Genomic DNA, 21,417 nt, shown 5'->3' with positions numbered 1-21,417 from the left:
TGTCCCGAGGATCAACAGACAGGAGGCAGTTTTCTGCAGGTAAAGTTCCACTGGTTGACAAAAATGAGAGTTGGACTCAGTACTTAAGTAAACAGTAAGCAAACTTAGCACTCTTCTACAGCAACACATGTTAAAGAGCAGTGCATGCTGGCTCCCATCAAGTCACTGTGCGGAAACAGCTTCTTTAATATGATGCATTGTTCTCTTTACTCATTAACTGTAGTGATTTGGCAATAGCAGCTGCATTGCATCCTGGTAGTTAATTTTTCCAATGCTTGCACGCACGTTCTGCAATGCATCAAAATCGAATTTTGACATTTTTAAGATATGGGTTTTTCATGAGAATATGTGAAATACATAGCTAAAACTAGCAATGGAACTGCCTATTAATAGCACATGCCTGTATTGCAGTCTCTGTTGGTATTTCGGTGGATGTAGCTCAAGTGGCTGTTAGTATTTCTAATATGGCCACTGCACCTTGTGAGAGATCAGCCTACTCCTGCCCCTGACAAAAGGAATGTTTAGTGAAGTAGAGAGAAGAGAAAGTGTCTGTTGAGGCCCCATTGGACATCAGCTTGGTTAGTAGGAGTCTCTCCCATGGGCTGTATCCATACTAACACCTGTGAGGCCATTGCAGCCTCATACTGTCGGAGGTACTGGGCTGTTAGCAGTTGAGCCAGACTGGCTTAGTGTGCATGTTTAGGGTCAGTCCTCTCTAAACTCCGAATTCCTGGTGATGTCTAAACAACCAATGTGAATACAAAATCCTAGGCCATCCGCAGAGTAAGTGACCATAAAGGTTAGGACCAGTGGAGAAAAAAAAAATATCGAAAACTAATGTGTATATTAAAAAATATATATATTTAATTATACATAGATAAAAATCATATAGAGACTCAAACATATAAGTCAAACTATATGATGCGGTAAAATAGTGACATATACAAATCTAGAAAAAATCATACACATTAATTAAAAAAGCAAATACATCATTGTAACAATATAAATCACGGCGAAATATAATGATTATACAAAAAACATTCCAAAATGACAATAGCAAATACTGAGGGGTTATTAAAAGGACTCGACGCGCATTTCGGCAGTAGAGAAACTGCCTTCTTCAGGAGTCATTGATGAAACTCTGAAAAGAATATTACAAGAAAAATATTATATATAACAATACATATATTCTTTTACATAATTACTGTAAGTTACAAGCTGTGCACCTATTTATCTGCTACACAATACAGAATTCGAAAAAACTCTTAATCTACCTATCAGGTCTAGACATACAAATTGGTCACTTAAAATCATATGATAGACAGATACATATACAAGGTTAGTGCAGTACTTAGCTAAACAAAGAGATCGATCATTCATATAGAATTCATTATGGGCATGCGCATAATTGAGTATCTCATGAACACTTACGTATTATTTCTCGATAGATATCTCATGTTATAAACTGATCAAGAATAGCATATTGTGTTTTCATTTCGGAATACCTTGATATCAATTAACTTACATTTGCAGTGTTGTTTATCATTCCATTCGTTACAAGGGGATCGATGATAACTTCCTGTTTGTCTAAACAACTGCACTATGGGAGCAAAGACAAGTTAAGCGATTCCATATACACAGAAATACTATATTTTGCTTGCCACCGTTACAACTTTGGAGCAATTGAGGACTTGTGACAGGATCACACAGAAATGTGAGTAAGGTTAAATGCCAACTGCTAAGCAGAATGAGATATAAAAGCTCATAATGTGCTATTGCAGGCACTTTTTCCTTACATAATTACTCCAAAATATAAATAAAAACATAATTTATAATACCTATAGCTTTTACTTTTATAAGTGTGCGACATATTGTATTGTAAATGCTTGTTCTTGCTACTTACTGAAATTCAACACCTCCTTCCCCATAATAGGCGCTATGTAAATATATTTACAATTAGAAGCACGCACTTCACAGCTCGTCACTAAGCTTCCAGGGAGGGATTCAATCAATGAAAGTCAGTACCAAGCATTCTTTACATCTACAAATTGCCCTTTACACTTTCAAATTAACCCGTAGCGCGCACATTTCCAGTCCTTTCAGGCAAGCAGGCAAACCTTGCCTAGCTGTCTGATCAGCTCCGGTTTCACAGCACAGGAGAACACTTCCTGAATTGCAATGAAAATCGAAGTATTTTAATTTCAAAATGAACTGCCCAGGGACGGTTTACTTTTCCAAGAGGCCAGGCGGAAGTGAGCCCAGGGAATGCGCGACCCCCTTCCCAGGACTCCACGACCCCCCTGGGGGTCGCGCCCCACAGATTGAAGACCTCTGCCTTAACGGGAGGGTAAAGAAAGGAACAATAATGCAATCATGCGAAAACATTTAGCATTTAACTAAAAGGAGGGTAAGAAAATGGGACACGCTAATAAACCATAAAACATGAATTTCTCATTTAAAAGGGAAGGGTAAGAAAAAAGGAACTTATGCAATTAAAGGTTTGCAAATTCAGGGAAGGTAAAGAAAAGAACGCAAATTGTATTGACAATTACCCACACAGATTTATATTTACCTAGAATGGTGTGAAGACCAACCCTGGCCACGGGTCAGTTGAAAAGGACAGAAGAACCCCAAAGATTTCAGTGCCAGTAGGCGAGCAGGTGCAGATCAGAAAATCAGGACAGGATAACCCCAGAATTTGGATCAGGACCGTACCACCAAAGGTTAAGACCAGCACCCGCAGTTTCGGTTGCAACGCCTGCGCTACTCCCTCTCTGCAAAGAATCAGCCAAAACCCCGATTGGGTTACAGCTTTCACCAGCAAAGTGCTTCGCCAGCACTTCAACTTCCCAGAACCCTGATTGGGTCAGCGAACCTCCCGACAGAGTGCTCCGCAGCCCTCTGCTCTTAGTCACCTATTGAGTGCGTTGGGTCAGTGACAGGTCAGCTATTCGGACAAGTCGGACAAATTCTCTAGTTAAACCTACGCTAGTTATACTGTTTTCCAGGCCAGTGTACCACCCGCCAATGTTGCAAGTGTAAGGATCCCCAATTTCGATTGGACAAAGGAGGAGGACAGGTCATCACACCACCTACATTTTAGACTTTTACCGTCTCCTTATTCAAATTTATGTCCACGCCCATCAAAATCAGGTTCTCATGCCGGTTCATTCCACCTAACAATGGATGTTCTATTGACGATGACAATATATAAAATTTAGAGTTCGTCGGGTAAGTTTCCCAGGAGCATCTTCTAGTCAGTCAGCTCCTTGGCAATTGTCCACAGGTCACTGTTCCAGAGACTTGCGATTCTCGCGCAGTCGCAGTTCCAAAAAGTATGGAGTACAGCTTTACGAGACAGGCCAGTTTTGAAAGTGTAACATGAAATGGAAAAGAAACAGTTTTAGAACACAGAATAAATGAATACAATGTATACCATTAATTTATGCACTATTCCCATTACTTTATAATAGACTTTAGCTTTAGGATTAGGCAGAACGAACAGCTTAGCAAAAGCAGCAGTGCAAGCCTCCCGCATGTGAGAACACAGAGCAGCCATATTAACACTATTGCGCAGATGCGACAGACTTCCCCCCAAAGCTGCGAGTACGTCATGTCACGTGGTTATGACAGACGCATGCGCAGTAGAAATTCCCGCGTAGCAGCAGCCATTTTATTTGCAAGCGTATTAGGATTAGAAAACACATAAGCAAGCTTCACTCGGACACCCAATAATTAAATAATAAGGGGTAAATTAGTAAGACAAACAGGTTGATTACATAGTTAGCGTTATTCGAGGTTCATGATCACAAGCAAGTCGCTTCTCATGCGAATCCTTGCTCCATCACAGGGATGGAGAGCCAAAGGTTAATACCACACAATCCCCGCATAGGGTTTTTCTGGAGGTACCCACCCACCCTATTCTCCGTGCCATCTTAAATTCTGAGAAGAGGGTGTTTTTCATACCAGTCCTAGGCCAAGGAAGTATAATGCTTTATTCCTCAAGGTAGACCAGTGTTCAAAGGCATTATGCAATAAAGGAGGTACATTAGACAAAATAACCGTATACGGGGTTGCCTCCGAGGGCAGGTTGAGATTTTGTGATAATTTTATAGGGTTGCCACGATAGTCTTGAATATTTCTTTTCCTCTCTATGTCTTCATTTTCAGACTGTCCAGACGATTTAGCGTCTGATATTCCCCTTACTACATTTGCTGTGTTACCAACCTCTATTAGTGAGGAACCAGGGTTTGGAAGATGGGATCCATTTCGAGTAGGGATGTGTGGGGTATGTAAGGTAATATCATTAGCAAAGCTCCCGGTCTGCACTTGTCTAGCTGCAACGGTGTTGATAGCTTGACCGTCCTCCCTACCATTCACCCCATTATTTGACGGCCTTGGGTTGGGCTCCAGGTTATTTATTGGTGGGACCGGGGTTTACGACTTACCATCCCCTCCATCTTGGTCAACCTAGAGTCTACAACTGATATTTTTGTAAAATTAGATTGAATAATACTGTTACCATTGTTTGTACGCCAAAAATCCTCCTCTTGGATATCACCCACAGTCTTTGCTGTCACAGTGCGTGGGGCATTAATAGTGGCATTGGGGAGACCATCGTTCAGATTTGTTTCGTCTACAGTAGTTCTTAAATTCTTCCCAGATTTGTTTTGTTTATATGTTCCTCGGATCTTCCTTTTCTTTTGAGGTGGTTCCGCAACATGAACTGCGGCTGCTTTAGCTTTTTGACCTATAGTGTTAACCGCGGGCCTGGAAGAGCTATGCTGAGTGCCAGATAAGAGGATAGGAGGAGTATCCTCTATTACAAATTCTGGGTCATGTCGTTGTAACAGGTCAGTTTCAGGGTAGGGTACATTATAAGCAGACGTTATACTGGATTCCACTAGTACTGGGGTCGGGGAAAGTCTTTTCTGAGATGGGAGGGGTTCAAGTGATAACCTACGCTCTGTTAATTGAATCTCCTTAATTAATACTGACTCTGCCCTTGAAAGGAAAGCGTCAAGTGTCCCGACAACACCCTGTCCCACTTTCCATTTACTCATGGCAGCTATGCTAGGTTGAACATACTGAAGTACAAAGTCAAGGTATTTACTGGCCGCAAAAGTCTTTATAATACAAATAAAAATGTCTTTACTCGTGCCAAGTTATATCAAAAGTTCAAATGTCTCTGGCCACTTACACAATGAATGCTCAAAAGTGAGGGTCACAGAACCTTACTCATCCACCCTAGTAGGAAAGGGACCTGGGGGTTAGAGGGGTGGTCTCCCCGCCTCTTCCTGGCGCGGGAGCCCTGATCTGCTTAAGTGCGCCTCCTGGCGCACTGGCGTGGCGTTGTGGGCGTGACCCCGGTGGTGCCGCTGGGGACTCTGGATGTTATCTTCCCGTGCGGCACGATGTAACGTCCCCAATACCTCTCCCGGCAGTTGACAGTACAAGACACAATGCCCCCAAGTTCAGCCCAGAATCTGCCTCCGGTAAGTAAAATGCTTTTTAGATGTGGCAGGTTAGAGGGGGGGCCCGGCCCATACTCTTCCGTTCTCGAACAGGCTCAGACGGGCCCGCCCTTGGCCCGGGTTTCGTCCGGTACACGCGAGCACGTGTCCCGCAAAGCGGGTGCCGCTAGCAGCTTTGTAGGCTTCACCCAAGGGCGCTCAGGTGTTCAGGTGTGTGGAAGCAGGGCGTCCTGGGACTAGCAGTCCCCTCTCCAAAAACGGCAATTTTCGGCAAATGCGGCTCCCGTGAAGCGGGTGCCGCTAGCAGCTTTGTAGGCTCCACCCAAGAGCGCTCAGGGCATCCTGGGACTAGCAGTCCCCTCTCCAGAAACTGCAATTTCTGGTAAATTCTACCAAATTACATCAAACACTATTCACACTTATAAAATATGCTAATAAAAAGTGTATATATAGATTGTGTTGAAAAAGATAAAAATAAAATTCAGTACAAAAAAACTAGACACAGAAATCAGGACTTTCAAGAATCACATCATGACTGAACCTTGAATGTGTCTAGTAATTAATCACAACTGGTGCGGAGCCTTACAGCAGATTTTAAAAAGCTAAGAACATAAAAAAACAGTATTACCTGACAACATTTGCAAAAAGATAAAAGCAGGACGTACCTGCCTGAACTTGAGCTTTTTCAAAAAGGGGATGATAAAAGTCTTCCGAAGTACCTCATAGTACACACAAAACATAAAAAAATTGAGAATGTCCTGTGGAGACTTACTGTCGCAGCCACAGGACGTTAAGCTCTGACCCCTTTTACATCCACGTGGCTGCTCAAGGAGAAGATAAAAAAGATTGAAACGGAACCTGGTCAATAAAATATGGTTGTAGCCACTTAAAGGCCCTAAGAGATATTGTTCAGTGGCTCAAATGGTTTTCGTGATGATATATCTGCATATACTAGGCTTCCTTAACTCCTGGTCTTCCCTGTCTGTGATAGGCTGTCTAAAAAAACATTCCTTTGCTCACCCTAGATCTTTCCTTTTCACCATATCCATATAGGAAGATAAATTAACTCTTCCCATGTTCGAGAACCATCCCTGATAAACTTAAGCCAAGGGACATGGTCTGCATAGTCAATGGCCATACAGCTCTTCAGGATCAGTTTGTTTAGGGTTGTCCCATGTCTGAGCCAGTTGTTTAAACACAGGGATAGTGGGCAAAAAGATAGCAAGTCAGAAAGGTAAGCCACACCCGGGTCTTCATGAACTGCTAGGGTTGAAACTCCCTGGGGTGCGCTTAAAAGACGTCGCCATTTTTTTCCCGGACACTTGTAGTTCCTCATGGGGAACATATCACTTGATTTTGCTACCATAGCACGCCTTGGCAACACACTTAGCCTGGTATATCTGCAGGAGAGCCCCAATTGGGCTTTTTCCTAGATTTGATGCAAAGTTAAAAATAGTGCCATTAGCTCGCACTAATTCACCTTTCTTTCTAAGTTTTAAAGGTCTCCAGTTCAACTTGTCATCTAACAAGACCCCCAGATATAAAAATACATCTGTCCGGGGGATCAGAACAGATCTTCGAGTTATTTATCAGTTATTTATCAGCAGGTCCTGTTCCTCCATAAAAGAGGCAAAGGAGTTAAGCAGTGTTTGTATACCTCCTGCAGTCCTGGCCATAAGGACCGCATCATCTGCATACAGTAATACGGGCAAACCATGCAGACCCACCTTGGGGTCATCTACCTTAAACTCCACTAATACCTTCTCCAAATTGTTGATGTATAAGTTAAACAAAAAGGGGGCCAGAATACATCCCTGTTGGACTCCTCTCTTTATTAAAAAGTGGCAGGTCACCTTAAAATCCTGGGTGTATCGGACCTCCGTCTTTGTGTCTCTATGGTGGTCCTGTACTAAGACAACGATGTCTCCATCCACACCCATGGACAACATGGTCTGCCAAAGTTTTGTTCTATTAACGCAGTAAAACGCGGATTACAGGTCCACCAAAGCCAGGTAAATAGAACCAGGTCAAGCAACCATGTATTTGTTAAGAATCATAAATAAATTTAAACATTGGTCCATGGTCGACCGTCCCAGACGAAAACCAAACTCAGCATCGACTAGTATGTTGTTATCTTCTGCCCAGCATGCCAGTCTAGCTAGTAGAACCCGTCCAACCACCTTGACCACTGATTCCAAGAGGGAGATCAGCCTATAGCAATGGGTGCTGTCTCTATTTCTCTTTTTAAGTATTGGGACAATGGTTGATATGGCCCAAGAACCAGGGGGTCAGGCTCTCACGGCCTCGATGATGACAGCTGTGACGGCCGGTACCCACACGTTCAAGTTGGATGTATGAAAATGGGGTAATCATATCTGGTCCTGGAGCCTTATTTCTTGACAACCCAACAATACCCTTCCTGACTTTTTCAGTTGAAAATACCAGTGCAGATTTCACTTTTCCCAATCTGATGGCTGTGATCTTTTCAGGGGGCACTGAAACATGTTCTTGAAATGTTGCACCCATTCACCCTCTGTTATGTGTGCGCCAAGGGCATTACCAGCATCTTCGGCTAGGAGGGGACTGTTTATAATGCTCCAAACCTTGAAGCTTCTTTTTAAGGTGCTTAACTCAATGAGCTCACTCCAAGCCACTTCCTTCATCACAGCCTTACGTTTTGCTAATACAGCTTTAGAGGACTTCGGGCAGTAGTTTATTAAAGCGGTGTCCATCGGTCTATGTCCTAGCGCCTCCTTCAACTTCCTAGATGTACGAGAACAGGCAGAGCCAAACCATCTAGTGGCCGGGTTAGAAGATCGCTGAGCTGGGGCGTTAAGAAGATCAGTCATGGTGCTAGAGATAACTTTAAAGGCCTCTAAGACGTAATTCGGTTCCGCCTGCGGGGCTATGCAGATGGCTAGCTCCTTCTGGCACAGGGCAGATAATGATGTTTGAAACAGATCTGGGGTTATTGGAGTCCAGTTTAGCCTTTTACCCCCATCTGTGGCTTTCAGTATCCCCCTCTGGCCTGCACCCACAAAAGAGGCTGATAGTGGCCAGGCAATTAAGACACAGAGTGGATTGTGGTCCCTGTATATATTAACTTCAATCAAAAAGTAAAAAATCATCTAAAAAGGGGGGTTGATACGAGAATAAAATCAATGAATGAGCCACAATCCCTCCATGAAAAAGATGGGTTTATATCCTTCCTGTCGGGGTCTATTTTGCACATGGTCAAGGTTAGATCAAATTCATTCACTAGGGCGTTAAAGGAGTCTCCCTGAGAATTATGCTCAAAATGGATACTCTTCAGGTATGGGCAGCCCAGCTCTCTAAAACCTGTTATCCTGGGGTCCCCACACAGATGTATGTTAAAATCTCCAACGACCATTAGGTTGTTATAATCTGGGGGATTCGATTTCTAAAGAAAGAGCCCAATAAAGATTTATTACAAACATCTAACGAAGACCGGGTAGTATTATAAAAGTTTAAAAGCACCAATTTACAAGACCCACTACTAACTAGCAAGCCTTGCAAACAAGGGTTATCCGTGGGCAACACTGTAACCCTACATACTAATGTTAGGGAGACATAAACCACTAAACCCCCTTTTGGTCTCTTGTATCCCTCCCAGGGAATACTGTTCTCAGTGGCCCACATTTCCTGTAAACAAATCATATTAAAGTTTTTTATAAACAAAAGCCATGTAGGATGTGAGAACTTATTAGCAAGACCCGTTGTGTTCCAGGAAATAGGGTTACACTTGTGGAAAGTGGTCAGGCTGAGGGATAGATCTCCCTAGTTCCACGGGGGCAGCTCTGGGCAGTCAATCACAATTGTCCATAGAGTGCAAAGGTGCAAAATTATCGGAGCGGGGATATAAGAAGCAACCATGGGCCCCTCCTCGCTGGGCCTGCATGGGATGATCCTTGATGCTCCTTCCAAAAGACGGTGGTCTGTAGAAGAAACTCAGAGGGAGGGCCACAGTGGACGAAAAAGGGCAGAGGGGCGACCTAGAGGAGGTTGAAAATAAAATCCTTTTCGCCACATGAGGTCTATTAAAATGAATGATAATGCAGTCTCCATTACAAATCTTTTTAAACCTCTCTACCCAATTAACTCTGTGCACCATATTGATAAATTTTTCGACCCTGGATCCCAAAGGCGTATTACAAGTCAGCCAGTGCAGATCTTTATTCTTCAGCTGGGAATAATCTTCGGAGATACCCCGTGAAAGTACTGGTACGTTTCCCAAGACCACTACATACGGTGTGGACTTTGGTGGAAGATGCAAGGTAACTGGGTTCTGCTTGGAGCAACCCCAACCTCCCTGGTTTAAACTCCCCTCCCCTTGTTAGGTGTTACTTCCTCCTTGTGATTTCTTAAGCTCTGTTGCTCAGATTAACCCCTTGCCCTCGGCCGGAATTCCGTTCCTGTGCGGCACATTCCTATAGCGGGCGTGGTCATGACGGCTGGGAGCCATCATCAGCACATGAGCACTGTGTACCATGACGGCTCCCGGCCGTCATCAGCATGGAAGGGGTTAAGAAAACCTACCTTCTAACCCGGCTAATAGAACCGCAGGTTTCCGTGGGAGTTGTGGAAGCCATAAAGAGTGTGGGGAGGGGGTAGCACAGTCAAAATATCAAGTTGTAAATATCGACCTACACAAATATCGAGTTAGAAATATCGAAGGTAAAGAATATCGATGTCAAGAATATCGTTGGACAGAATATCGACCTTAATATAAGGTAAGTAATATCGATTTTTTTTATATCGATGTAAGTAATATCGAAGTCAGTAATATCGAAATCAACTATATCGATGTTAGTAATTTCGATATTAGTAATATCGATATTTGTACTATTGTTATGTATTTCAGTATGTATTTAATATGTATGTGTTATATGTTTTTTGTTAAGTATTTTACTTGTTTTAAGTTATATGTGAACTATTTTCATATATTTATAATGTTATTTTTAAGTCAATTTTATGTTTTAGTACCGGAGCGGGTTGTGGGTTTATAGGGGAATAGGGTGGGAAGTATTTTAATTGTAATTAAGTAATGAATTATTTTTATTTATTGGTATTGATAATTTATGTATTTTTAATTAATTATTATTTGGCAATTAATAATTTTAATTGGTAATTAATTGTTTTAATTGGTATTTAATATTAGTAATTGGTAATTAATGTATTTAATTGGTAATTAATGTTTGTAATTGGTAGTTAATGTTTGTAATTGGTACTTAATGTTTGTAAATGATAATTAATGTATTTAATGTGTAATTAATTTTGTAATTGGTATTTAATTTATTTAATTTGTAATTAAAATATTTTTTATTGGAAAATATTTGTAAATAATTTGTAATTAATGTGTTATAAGAAGTATTTTTGGGGATACAAATAATATTATTGTTTACTGTTTTTCAATTGGTCAATAATTATTAATAATATTTGTTTTATTTTTACATTATTTTATTGCTTAATACTTAATATTTGGTAACTATTTTTTATTAATTGATATTTATTGTTAATGTATTGTTAATTATTTATTCAAATCTACTTTTTTATTTCATATTATTGGGTATTTTTAAATGATGTTTAGTTATTTAAAAATAAAAACTTTAATAAATTTAAATATAAAAATTATTTCTAAGTATGTTTTATTTAATTTGTATGGTATCCAACGCTTTCCCTACTGTTGCACTCTCTGGAGTTGGAATAGTAATTTTTACCCCTATGCTATCCAACGCTTTCCCTACTGGTTCACTCTCTGGAGTTGGAATAGTAATTTTTACCCCTACGCTATCCAGCGCTTCCCCTACTGTTTCACTCTCTGGAGTTGGAATAGTAATTTTTACCCCTACGCTATCCAACGCTTTCCCTACTGTTTCAATCTCTGGAGTGGGAATAGTAATTTTTACCCCTACGCTATCCAACGCTTTCCCTACTGTTGCACTCTCTGGAGTTGGAATAGTAATTCTTACCCCAACGCTATCCAGTGCTTTCCCTACTGTTTCACTCTCTGGAGTTGGAATAGTAATTTTTACCCCTACGTAAGCCAATGCTTTTATTACTGTTGCACTCTCTGGAGTGGGAATAGTAATTTTTACCCCTACGCTATCCAGCGCTTTCCCTACTGTTTCACTCTCTGGAGTTGGAATAGTAATTTTTCTCCTACGCTATCCAACGCTTACCCTACTGTTGCACTCTCTGGAGAGGGAATAGTAATTTTTACCCCTACGCTATCCAGCGCTTTCCCTACTGTTTCACTCTCTGGAGTTGGTATAGTAATTTTTACCCCTATGCTATCCAAGGCTTTCCTTACTGTTGCACTCTCTGGAGTGGGATTAGTAATTTTTACCCCTACGCTATCCAGCGCTTTCCCTACTGTTTCACTCTCTGGAGTTGGAATAGTAATTTTTACCCCTACGCCATCCAACGCTTTCCCTACTGTTGCACTCTCTGGAGTTGGAATAGTAATTTTTACCCCTATGCTTTCCAACGTTTTCCCTACTGTTGCACTCTCTGGAGTTGGAATAGTAATTTTTACCCCTACGCTATCCAACGCTTTCCCTACTACTTCACTCTCTGGAGTTGGAATAGTAATGTTTACCCCTACGCTATCCAACGCTTTCCCTACTGTTTCACTCTCTGGAGTGGGAATAGTAATTTTTACCCCTACGCTATCCAACGCTTTCCCTACTGTTGTACTCTCTGGAGTTGGAATAGTAATTTTTACCCCTACGCTATCCAACGCTTTCCCTACTTTTGCACTCTCTGGAGTGGGAATAGTAAATTTACCCCAACGCTATCCAGTGCTTTCCCTACTGTTTCACTCTCTTGAGTTGGAAAGTGATTTTTACCCCTACGCTATCCAACGCTTTTATTACTGTTGCACTCTCTGGAGTGGGAATAGTAATTTTTACCCGTACGGTATCCAGCGCTTTCCCTACTGTTTCACTCTCTGGAGTTGGAATCGTAATTTTTACCCCTACACTATCCAACTCTTTCTCTACTGTTGCACTCTCTGGAGTGGGAATAGTAATTTTTACCCCTACGCTATCCAACGCTTTCCCTACTACTTCACTCTCTGGAGTTGGAATAGTAATTTTTATCCCTACGCTATCCAAGGCTTTCCCTACTGTTGAACTCTCTGGAGTGGGAATAGTAATTTTTACCCCTATGCTATCCAACGCTTTCCCTACTGTTGCACTCTCTGGAGTTGGAATAGTAATTTTTACCCCTACGCTATCCAACGCTTTCCCTACTGTTCCACTCTCTGGAGTGGAAATAGTAATTTTTACCCACCCGCTATCCAACGCTTTCTCTACAGTTGCACTCTCTGGAGTGGGATTAGTAATTTTTACCCCTATGCTATCCAACGCTTTCCCTACTGTTGCACTCTCTGGAGTTGGAATAGTAATTTTTACCACTATTCTATCCAACGTTTTCCCTACTGTTGCACTCTCTGGAGTTGGAATAGTATTTTTTACCCCTACGCTATCCAACGCTTTCCCTACTACTTCACTCTCTGGAGTTGGAATAGTAATTTTTACCCCTACGCTATCCAGCGCTTTTCTTACTGTTTCCCTCTCTGGAGTTGGAATAGTAATTTTTACCCCTACGCTATCCAACGCTTTCCCTACTGTTGCACTCTCTGGAGTGGGAATAGTAATGTTTACCCCTACGCTATCCAGCGCTTTCCCTACTGTTTCACTCTCTGGAGTTGGAATTTAAATTTTTACCCCTACGCTATCCAGCGCTTTCCCTACTGTTGCACTCTCTGGAGTGGGAATAGTAATTTTTACCCCTACGCTATCCAACGCTTTCCTTGCTGTTGAACTCTCTGGAGTTGGAATTATAACTTTTACCCCTACGCTATCCAACGCTTTCCCCCACTGTTCCACTCTCTGGAGTGGAAATAGTAATTTTTACCCACCCACTATCCAACGCTTTCTCTACAGTTGTACTCTCTGGAGTTGGAATAGTAATTTTTAACCCTACGCTATCCAGCTCTTTCCCTACTGTTTCACTCTCTGGAGTTTGAATAGTAAATTTTTACCCCTACGCCTCCCAACGCCTTCCCTTCTGTTGCACTCACTGGAGTTGGAATAGTAATTTTTATCCCTACGCTGTCCAACGCTTTTCCTACTCTTGCATTCTCTGGAGTGGGAATAGTCATTTTTACTCCTACGCGATCCATTGCTTTCTTTACTGTTTCACTCTCTGGAGTTGGAATAGTAATTTTTACCCCTACGCTATCCAGCACTTTCTCTACTGTCGCATTCTCCGGAGTGGGAATAATCATTTTTACTCCTACGCGATCCAGCGCTTTCTTTACTGTTTCACTCTCTGGAGTTTGAATAGTAATTCTTATTCCTACGCTATCCAGCGATTTCCCTACTGTTTCACGCTCTGTAGTTGAAATAGTAATTTTTACTCCTACGTTATCCAAGGTTTTCTTTACTGTTTCCCTCTCTGGAGTGGTAATAGTAATTTTTATCTCTATGTTATGCAATGTTTTCCCTAATTTTGCATTTTCTGGAGTGGGAAGAGTAATTTTACATTTTACGCTATCCAATGTTTTTAATACTGTAGATTTTTTTGGACTTTAAATAGTAGTATTATTTATTATTTAGAATTAATTTAGATAATGTATTATGTTAATAATTTTAAAAATATTGAAAGTATATTACATTTGTGTAATTTATTAAAAATACATTTTTACTTTTTTATGTAATTATTTTATTTGTGGAGATCTATTTGTAATTTATAGTATTTTTAAATAATGTATAAGTAATTATAGTAATTATTAAAATGTATTATTAAGAAAATATATATTATATTTTTTATATATGTGTTTAATTAATATTATATTATTATATATCTATTATTTATTAATTTTAAACATTACTAAATATTTTTAACAATGTTTATTTTATTTAAAAATATTATTTACTTTTTTTTACACATTATATTTTAACAGATATATAACGATATTTTTAATTACGATATTTTTAACATCGATATTTTTGTTTTGATATTCTTGTACATACCATGTTGTAGATAGGATGTCGATATACTTGCCTTCGATATTCCAGCCTCGATGTTTCTGTAGGTCGATATTTTGTCTGTGGATATTCTGTCATAGATCCGCACTTTCCATTACGGGGTTTTGTGAGGTTGGCTGCTCTGTTCTCCTTGTGCATTGGTTACGAAGATCAAGAGCCTCAATGCTGGCACAACCAATAAGTCCAGTGGGTTAGGCGTGAGGAGCTTTAGCAAGAGCCGGGGAGCAGAGATACTAAATAGGTGTATCGCTGGGCAGGATATGTAAAATACATGCAACCTTAAAACCTACCCACTCTCGACCCCGAGACCTGCAATATTCACTCAAATTGGTTGGAATTTTTCTATCACAGAAGCAAGGAGGATAAGTATTCTCCTCACTGTGATGTGTGATTTTTTTAAAGAATTTTTTTGTTCTTACTTTTTGGTTAACATCTACAATTTATGGTGTTCATGAAGAGAACAGCTATCTGTACCTTCACAAATTAAATTATAGGTCAATGTAATTTGTTTTGGAAAAAAACAGGGAGGGAACTATTTTTTGAACCCTGAAGAAAGCCCCAGAACACTTTTTGACCTCTGCCTGTGGGCTGAAACATGTTGGCTAACCTTTAGGGTCTTAGGACCTTAAACTCTGAGAGACCAGCTTTTACCTTTTTTAATATCCACTGCATCCCCGTTATTAAAGGGATATCTGGGGAAGTAGTAGGATTTTTAATCTTTAAACCCCCCTCACCTATATCTCCTAAGAGCTCCCTGAAAAATGGTCGAACCCACCCAAACCTTTAGGAGTCTGGGTGAACTCGATGATGAAGCATGACACTAAAGGGGGCGTAGCTAGGACGCCGATGGTGGAGGCGGCGTGAGCGCTTAGCTCCGGGCCGGATCCCGCCAATTATCCTGCAAAATCGACCTGTGGTGCAGCCGTTTTCACATCTACGGGTGTCTGAACATTCAGTGACCCCGCGGTCCAGTGGTGGTGCTCCCTGAACAACGAGGAGAGCAGTTACGGCGATCGTTGCTGAGGCTGAGTTCGACACTGGGGCGGCAAGATGGCGGCGGTGCTCGATGCCTGAGACCGAGACGGAGGGCCCTAGGGTGTGTTGAATCTCCTACGCTAGCGGTGGGATTGAAGACGCAGACTACACTGGACCCGGTGTCGGCGAGACCCACAACTGTGAAAATCGCCTAGCAGTCGGCGACCACTCACTTTTATCGGGACGAAGCCTCAGTTCGTTCATGCAATCCAAAATGGCGCTGAGTTGATGAGCGGCCTGCAACCGAGGAAAAGTGTACTCCAGCCCAGATACGGAGGGTGCGGAGCTGATATCCGACTGGGGTACACACTGGAGGTGTCCCACAGACCAGACCTGATAGGCTGTGATACCTACCACCTGGAGGTGTAGCAGAAAGCGGCCATTTTGAGCTGTTGAGCGGTCTGCGTACCAACATGGCAGCGGCCTGGGGTGTGGCCGGTGTACCAGAAGAGCCCGGTCTGTACCGAGAAGCTGCTAGTAAAGGAACCCCCGCCAACCTGGGGAGTGCTGGACCCACGATATATTAGTGGAGGGTACGGAACGCAGGATGCAGTAGTTGACCCTGGCACTGATGTTCCTATGAACGGCTGACCCGCTATCCCTCCTTCACTTGAAGAGTGGTACGGCTGACGACTAGCTGGTGGTGATTCACGGTTTGCTTGTAAGCTCCTTGGCAATGAAACCCAAAGGCAAGACTGAGGAAGCGGCGGCAGCGGATGGCGCCAGGAGTGGTGACGCAGATGTGGAGACCACGCCGACGGAAAAACTGCTGGCTGACCTCCTGGATAAAATTCTGGAAGCCATTGAAGCAACGAAAAATTCACTGCACCAGGATATTTCGCAAGTGGCTACTGGACTGGGGCTCCAGAGAGCGGACCATGCAAAGCTAGTGGACAGGGTCAAGGATGCTGAATCCACGATACTGGAACTGAAACCAGCGGTGGTAATGGAGGAACGCAAGCTCGAAGATGCACTGCAACGTTTAACGACTCTGGAACGGAGGGCGGAGGACTCAGAAATTCGCAATCGGCGGTTAATGTACAGGTGGTGGGTCTGCCAGAGAAAATTGAAGGAACGGACATGGTGGCGTATTTAGAAGACTGGCTCAAATCAATGGTGGCACCTGAGGGCCTATCGCCTTTCTTTACCCTGGAAAGGGCGCACAGAGTACCGGCCAAGCCGCCCCTGCAGGGTCGCCCACCTCGACATGTGGTGGCCAGGGTGCTTCACTATAAAGACCAGGACTTGTTAATTCAAAATGCACGGTCAAACGGGCCCTTTAAAGTGGAGAACTGTTCGGTGACATTATTCCCGGACTATACTAAGGATATCCAGAGGCGTAGAGCCTCCTACCTAGCGATCAAAAAGGAACTCAGAGACAAAGGTATCCAGTATTCGCTGCTATTCCCAGCGAAGCTACAAATCATCGTGGATGGGGTGACGCAGTTTTTCTTGACACCAGATGAAGCTTGGTCATGGCTGGAGACATATAGATCGGGAACGGACCGCAGGCCTCGTGGGTCCGGCACACAATACAAACAACCGAGAATGCGCCAGTCACAGAGGATCCGGAACAGAGGAAACGCCAAAAAAGGATCCCAGTCCACGCAGTTAGCGGCGGATAAACAGGACGCGCTGCTGGCCGCTGCTGCATTAACTGGATCACAGACAGAGAACTCGGCTAGGGGCACAGACTCTGAGGAGGACAAGCGGCATTCGGGTCCTGAGTTTTTGGACATAGACAGTATCAAGGGCCCGGAACTGACACCCAGGTTGGCTGACGAACTGTAACTTTTGCCAATTCTGCAAGGGTAAATACTGTTGGTCAGGAGGAGCGCCTGCTGTACTAGTGGGGGACCCTCATGACTGTTTGGCTGCACTGTAACCTGTGGGGATTACGGGTGGGGGGTTGAGTTGCGACCCGCCTCATGTCGGGCCTACGCCACCTCCCTGTAGCCCTTAAGGCGTCCTGTGGTGGTGACTGCGGGATAGTAGTGTGTGTTTGTTGTGGAGGTTTGGATGGGGACTGATAATGTGTTATTGAGTCCTGTTCTGGGGGGAGGGGGATGGGCGTTGAGTTACACAGTTTGGGGGTTTGGTTTATAGCTCTTGGTGTGGGCTGGCAACAATGGAAGGGGGGGAGTACGTCGTGCCTTATCAATGGGGACATTACCTGAACTGAAATGTGTTACCTGGAACGTGCGTGGATTGCATACTATGTCCAGACGCCACAAAGTGCGCGCTTATTTGGTGAGGCAGGGGATCCACATTGCGTTGCTTCAAGAGACCCATTTGACTAAGCAAGAATGTACCGCTTTACAAAAGAGATGGAGAGGGCAAGTGTTTGGTACTACTTATTCAGCGTATGCAAGAGGGGCTCTGGTATGGGTGAGAGCGGGGACTCCTTTCCAAATGACGAACACTGTGATAGATCAGGAGGGCAGATATGTGGCGGTGGAAGGGAGATCGTGGGGAAGGGAAGTGGTGCTCTGTAGTGTCTATGCTCCAAACACGGAACAACCCAGGTTTTTGGATAAATTGTCTAGTTCGTTGGCTCATGCCCTAGCTGGTACGGTGATAATGGGGGGGGGATTTTAATTCCATAACCGATGTGCTGCTTGACAGGTCACACCCACCATTGGTAGATTCCTTGGTCCGTAGAACAGCGAAACTGAGGGCAGACTGGCAGGAGAAATGGGGGTTACTGGATATCTGGAGAGGGCACCACCCAGACGACAGGGACTATTCTTTCTTCTCTGCACTACACGAATTAAATGTTAGGATTGACACAATCCTCTGTAGTCGGGAGTTGGCTCCATTGGCGATCCGCTCAGAGTATCTGGCCAGGACGTTGTCGGATCATAACCCTCAGGTGGTGGCGTTTCAATTGCAGCAGGAGAGAACTGCGATACCCACTTGGCGGTTGTGACCGGACACCCTGGAGGACCTGATCTTTAGCACCAGGTTACAGGAAGGGATTGACAACTATTTTACGATGAATGAGGGTACAGCGATGTCCAGAGGGGTGGAATGGGACGCCTTCAAAGTAGTGATGAGAGGGCTCTGTATTAGTAACCATTCAGGAGAGTGAAAGGTGGTGTTGGCTGATGTGGCGAAGGCAGAAGAGGGTCTGAGGGAGTTGGAACTACAAAGACCTGAGCAGCCGGGGGTGCGGGAACGATTGACCGAGGCCAAGGAGCGAGTAGCAGTGGAAACGGAGATGTTGCGCTGTTTTGATTATAAGCAATACATGGTGAAAGTCCATGCGGAAGGGGACAAAGTGGGAACTCTTTTAGCAAAATTGGCGTCGCCAGTGTCAGGGGGGTGCTCGATCCTACATATTAGAACTGACACAGGGGAGGTGGTGTACTCCCAATCAGAGATCCTTTCATGTTTTTTGGAGTACTACACGTCATTATACAGTAGTCATCTGGAGGCTGGAGAAGTAGAGATAGTGGAGTATTTGCAGGAGACCCCGCTACCGCAGTTGGAGAAAGAGGATGCAGAGGAGTTAGGCAGGAAAATACGGTTGGAGGAAGTGCGCGGGGCAATTAAGCAAATTGCCAGGAACAAGAAACCAGGGGTGGATGGCTTCCCGGTAGAATTTTATGCAAAATATGTGGACGTCCTGGCTCCACGACTAGTGGAGGTCTATAATGAGGCTGCGGAGAAGGGTCACCTGCCGCAATCAATGAGGGAGGCTTGGTGATCCCCCTATTAAAGTCCAGAAGGGAGGGCAGCGACGTAACCTCATACAGGCCGTTATCGATGCTAACGGTTGACTACAAGATACTGAGTAAAATATTAGCCACAAGACTCTTGCCCCATATGACTACCTTGGTGCATGTGGATCAGGCAGGGTTTATTCCGACTCGGAATACCTCGACTAACATACGTAGATTGATACGGGTGTTGGAAGGTGGATTAGAGGAGGGCATGTCCCTGGCTGTCTTATCGGTGGACGTGGAAAAGGCATTTGACAGCCTGGAATGGCTCTACCTAGATAAAGTGCTGGAGAAGTTTGGACTAGGGGATCGATTTAGGAAATGGACGGCCATTTTATATTCATTAGCGACGGCGAGGTTGCGACTGGGGCCTGTTATTTCAGCGCAATATCCGGTGCAGAGGGGCACAATACAGGGCTGCTCACTCTCACCTCTGTTGTTTGCGCTGGCAATCGAACCTCTAGCGGCTAGGGCTAGAACGGGGGAACCTTATGCCGGCATGGTCTGTGCTGGGGTACCGCATCATATCTCGCTATACGCGGACGATTTGCTTCTGTTCTTGGAAGATACAACTGTGGCTCTTCAAGGAGCAGTGACCCTGTTGATGAATTTTGGGGCACTTTCGGGCCTCAGGGTAAACTGGGGTAAGACATGTATATTTCCTCTGAGAGCAGACATGCAGCAGCCGCTACTGCCCCCGGGACTGATATGGGAGAGGTTGTGTTTTACCTACCTGGGGATCCGGATCTACCATGACTCGGAGACCATGCTAGAAGGAAATGTAGGCCGCTGCATCAGGGCTTTGAGGGGCTGTGTATTGTTCTGGGCTACTTTGCCTCTTTCGGTGTTGGGGAGAGTGGCGCTGCCTAAGATGGTGGCTCTACCTCGCCTCTTATATTATTTCTGTACCCTCCCTCTCTGGATACCTCCCAGGTTCTTTCGGGACCTGAGGACCCTCACGATAGATTTTATATGGGGTCTGGGAGGAGACGAGTGGCACTGGACACACTACTCAGGCCAAAATTAGACGGAGGATTGGCTGTCCCGAACTTTGAATTATATTACTTAGCAGCTCAGCTGCAGATTCTCACGCAGAAAGTTGCGAGGGAGTTCAGGGGACCGGAAGAAAGCCGTGGGACGGGTGCGCAGAGGCGTATACTTTCTTACATCATTATGCAGCAAAAACTAGAATTGAAGGAATTGACATCAGAGGACAGAACCCTGAGGCAGTGTTGGAACAGGAGTCAGCGGAAGGCAGGGGTGCTCCACCCATATGCACCTGAAATTCCCTTGGGCATGTTGACGGCGCTACCACATGGGGGGGACTGGTCGAGATTGATGGAATGGGAGGAGTTGGGGCTCCAGATGGTCGGTGACCTGTATGCTGATGGGGAGTTATTGTCCTTCCCGGCACTACAGGACCAGTTTGGACTTCCGGATGGGGCTTTCCTATTGCACATGGTGGTGGTGTCTGCCGTGAAAAAACATTGGAGATCGGGGCAGTTAGAACCCAAGACTACGCTGGCTTGCCAATATGTGGTGTTGGCGGCGGGCACTTTCAAGGCGGTTACCTGTCTGCAGTCGCGCTTACTACAGGAAGGGTTGACATCGTTGGACACACTTAAACAGAAATGGGAAGAGAGTGTGGGGAAGCCCATACCGGATGTAACCTGGGCCCAAATATTAAAGAGAACATGGAAAGGGAGCAGAAATGCACATTGTCAACAGGTGCACTTTTTTGTGTTGCATAGGGCATACCTCACCCCGGGAAAAACTAAGAAATATTTTCATGTCCAAGATGCGGCCTGTCCCCGATGTTTGAGGCCCGAGGTAGAGTTGGAACATATGTTGTGGGACTGCCCCAAATTAGGGCACTGCTGGGCGGAAATAGACCTGTTAAATGAAGCTACAGACTGGCAGGCGGAGTACGATCTGGCGGCCTGCCTGCTGCTTTGGTTTCCCCATATGAGGAAGACCAAGGTAATCAGTAAATGTATTGATCTGGGACTTATGCTAGCGCAGAGGGAGATAACCTGGCACTGGAAGGCGAAGGAGGGCCCTTCTGTTAGGAGGTGGGCGCATGAGATGTGCAAATGGGCCAGTAGT

This window comes from Lissotriton vulgaris, chromosome 3_1 (genome assembly GCF_964263255.1).
Source record: "Lissotriton vulgaris chromosome 3_1, aLisVul1.2, whole genome shotgun sequence".
Lineage (NCBI taxonomy): Eukaryota > Metazoa > Chordata > Amphibia > Caudata > Salamandridae > Lissotriton > Lissotriton vulgaris.
This window is presented reverse-complemented; position numbering follows the sequence as displayed.